Raw genomic sequence first — 4,313 nt, 5'->3', positions numbered from 1 at the left:
AGCCCCCTGATCATGGCAGCACCCTGTATAACACCCGGCCCTGCCACCCCTGTGGCCAGTTATGGATCAAACCACGGGGGTCCATAAGCCTTCCCCAGAGCCCTAGGGGCAGAGCAGTCAGTTGTTGGGCTACCCACAGAAAGGTCAGCCGTTAGAAACCACCAGAGAGAGACAAGGCATTCCTCCCCTGTCAAGAGTAACAGTCTCAGAAACCCGCACCGTCAGCACTACCCTGTCCTAGAGGATCGCTATGGAACCAGGTTCAACTCCATGGCAGTGAGTTTGGTGTGAGTGCGGTGTGTTGCTTCAGAAGTCCTCACAGGGCAGTGGGCAAAGTCTTGGACTGATTACCAGAGCAGCGGTCTGAGCCCAACAGCCCCTCCAGGGAGAAAGATGTGGCTGTCTGACTCCATCGAGATGGCCGTGGAAACCCCAGGGGGGCCAGTTCCCCTTTTCTCTCAGGGGCCTGAAGGTGGAATCAAACCACTAATTTTTAGGCTCATCATGAATACTAGTACCACCACCACCACCCCACCCAGGACTCAGGGCCCATTGTCCACAGTGATGAAGAAACAGCCTGGTATTGGGAAGGCAGACTAGGAAGAAAGGCCTGGTGATCTACTTCCAAAATCAGCCCATGAACAGCCTGTAGATCAGACTGCCTGCTCCTCCCACCATATCTGTGGTCACCATGCTACCTGGAGTCACTATGAGCTGGCCTCACCCAGCAGCAACTAACAACCCCACAACACTCCCCACCAGCACCCCGCTAAGGGTATGTGCCATGAAGTGGAGCCCTAGCGGCAGGCCTGGTTAAGGAGACCTGCCTGGAAACCTGCCTGAAGGAGGCACAGGGCTGGGTGAAAAGCTCGCTGACCCCGATTTACAGCAGAGGCTCTAGAGTGGATGGGATTAAAACAAAGGTTCTAGGGTGGCTGGTTGGCAACCACTTCCCAGAGGGTCCAGACCCTCTTTGCCTTTGGGTGCCCAGCAGCTCGCACTGACTGCACACGGCTGGCCGAGGCTGGTACTTGCTGTGACAGGGATGCTGTGGCTACTGCGTGCTTGTTGACCGGCTTGTAAAGCCACCGGGCAGTCAGGGCCTTGAGTCTCCACGATCCGCCCAGAGCAGAGGCTACAGAGTGGATATGGGAGTGTGTGGTCCAGGGCCAGGTCCCCTGGGAGGTCCTGGGACAAAGTAGGGGCACAGTCACCCCCCCAGGTCTGCCTTGATGGCAGCTTTCGGGCAGGATTTAGGGAGTCCCCAGAGAACAAGAAGCCACGCCCAGGAAATCAGCCCACTCCCCTTGTGGCTCTGTGTGAGCTCATTGTTTCAACCACTGGGTCGGTCCATCTTGTGAGGCAGGAGGTGTTCTTCCTCTTTGGGCTCACCCTCTATTTCACCAACCAGATGTCCTTCTCTCGGGGTGGTTCTCTCCTGGCAATATGTCCCAATGTGCGAGGCAAAGGTCCACGCACCGGCCTTCTGAAGAACATCCTGAAGGCGCTTTTTCTGTGGTGGATTTGTTGGTCTTCTGGACGTCCACAGTACAGTCTTGATGGACCTTTGGACCCTAGTGTCCTTGATGGACCCTCAGACTTCCAGCATCCAGCGGCAAGGAAGCCCACAGATGGTCCCACGTCTAATGTCTCCGGCAGTCAGCATCCTCCATCAGTCAGCACGGCAGTGTAAGTGCATCCATCCTGCTTCCGCCTCCCGTGTCCCTGGTCCACCTTCAGCGTACACGTGACATGATGGGAGGCAGGAGCCAGGGCCCATAGAAGGGGCAGGACTCCCCACGGACCCCCTTCTGATTCTCAGCCCAGTAGATGATGTCTTCCACCAGATACAAGAAGCCCAGGCGCTGGCCCACCCGTGGTGCGCGGGGGGTCGAATGCTGGCTCACCCACCCCGTCTGCTGGCATGAAACCCCCTTCTTCAGCCACTTCCTGGGGGTGTGACCTGCGCCCCGTGACGTGATCTCTAGGAGGCTTCTGGGACACGTGGATTCTGGCAGCTGCGCCTCATAGGGTCGGTGGAAGGTTTGGCCACGGCAACGGTCTGCTGTCAAGCAGAGACGTGCAGACACCGCGAGTCTCCTGTGGCCAGGAAGCCCGCAGACGGCCCAGCTCCGCTCCACATGGAAAGACACTAGGGTCCAGGGTCCGAGGGTCCATCGACTCGGGGCACAACTGCAAGACCCCCACGCCGGGCACAGCTCCGGGGGTTGTTTCTGCGTGGGGAAGCCCACCACCTTGTAATCTCTACACAACCTTTGCCACCCGCCTGCATATTTCAGCCTTCACTGCCCCCCCCCCACCCCCCTTTTTGTCATTCCAATTTCCTTTCCTGGGCTGTGTGGACTGCGGGCTCAGCAGTCGCCGGGTCTGAAGTGACTCCAGGGACCTCCTCACTGTTCTATATGCAAATGACCTAGCACCTGGGCGGCCAAGCGGGCGCTCGGAGAGTTTAGTTATGCAAATCTGATTGATCGCGAGCATATTGCTGGGGCTCGTGGGCCTGGGACACTGGCAGCTATATTTCACTGGCGAAATTCCCGACCAGGGGGGAGGGGGGCGAATTAAATGCCAGGCATTTTAATGCATATTCCCTTTCAACCCCGTCGGAGGCACTGCTCCTTTCTGAAGGTGTTCTAGGCTGGGGTAGACGTGGCTAATGCAATTGCTGCACGCGGGGTGTGTTATTGCTGAATTAACAGAAGGCTTGTTTTCAGTGTAAAAAGCCGGTTGCCACGATGTCACCAACACAATGGGTCTGTCAGTCTGTGTGAAATCAGTCCCCAGGCAAAGGCGACAAAGGCAGCGGCGGTGGGAAATAATTAGGTCCTTGGGCTTCCAGGGCTCACAGGAGCAGAGGGAGCGCCCGCCGAGGACCCGCCTCCGCCCTCCGCCACGAAGCCAGGGTGGCTGCCCTGCCGGGTCTTCTCTCGCCCTGCGGTGACTAGCCGCCTCAGGCCGGAGGGCCCCCCCTGCAGCCTCTAAGGAACCCCTGGAGAGGAAGGAGGAGCCCCCAAGTCGCATGCATTCCTCTTCGAGCAGCCTGGAGCATCAGCCTGGACTGCCCTTCCTCGTGGGCCTGCTAATGGCTGGTGAGGTGGCACACACTACGTCCCGACACCCCTGTCCCCCCACCCCACCCTGGCCAAGGCTAAACCAGCCCCAGCAGGGTGAGGACAACCAATGGGAGGGAAAAGCAGCCCCCCACCCACCTCAGGCCTGAGTGGGGTGAAAGGAGGGTGCGGGACTTGTGTGACTGAGGCCACGGTGACTGGCACCAGGCTCCAAACAGCAGCAGGCTTCGGAGACAGCCATGCACCTGGCTGTAGGCTCCACACGACCCCTACCTGTGGACACCCCTCCCACTGCCTACACACACACACACACACACACGCACATTCCCACAAGACAACCAGTTTCCTGCAAACTCACGACCAGGTATTGTCACTCATGTGGCAGCTCCAAGGCTCAGTGTGCCCTCAAGTCCTGCTCGCCCCAGTGCACAAGTGCACCTATGCGGATACGTGTGCGCGCAATCCTGCCCACGACAGTGTGCTGCACACAGATGCATGCATCTCCACAGGCACACACTTTCCCAGGTGCATGAATGTGTACACACCCCATGCAGACATGATCACATACTTGCATGAGCACATACACACGTACTACTTGACTACATGCACATGCAAGAGCATACACATCCTACTCACAGAGATACACATACATGGATACATGGACACACACCTATGTACATACTGCATGTGCGCACACTCGCCATACACAGGCATCTATCTGGGTACAAGTGTATGTCCCCATACATGTGCGCATGCCTATACATGCATGCAAATTCACCATGCTCGAGTATGCACACTCACACACATACACCACACATGTGCATGCATGCACCCATCGCACGCATGTGCATATACATGCATATATGCACACAAGCACGGACTGAGCACACTTATGCACATACAGTATGCTCACATCAAGCACACGTGTGTACTCACATGCCTGTTTCTAGTGGCCATCTGACAAGCAAGGCCCAGCCAGAGAGTCACAGACGAAGAGCTTGGGAAAGGTCAAGTTTAATCTCTCCCCAGATGCCCCTGCTCGCCCCTCCCACATGGACAAACAAAAGGCCTGGGCCCTGTGACTGACAGAATTCTTAATTGTATCCACTCATTCATGACAATTTGATTAAAATATTACGCCAAAGTCTCACCCCCCGTTTCTTCGATCCTCCCAATCTAATTTTGAATTTTCAGAAAGGAGATTACCTCCACAAGCATGAC

The sequence above is a fragment of the Tenrec ecaudatus genome, chromosome 14, assembly GCF_050624435.1.
Source record: "Tenrec ecaudatus isolate mTenEca1 chromosome 14, mTenEca1.hap1, whole genome shotgun sequence".
NCBI lineage: Eukaryota > Metazoa > Chordata > Mammalia > Afrosoricida > Tenrecidae > Tenrec > Tenrec ecaudatus.
Note: the sequence above shows the minus strand (reverse complement) of the source record.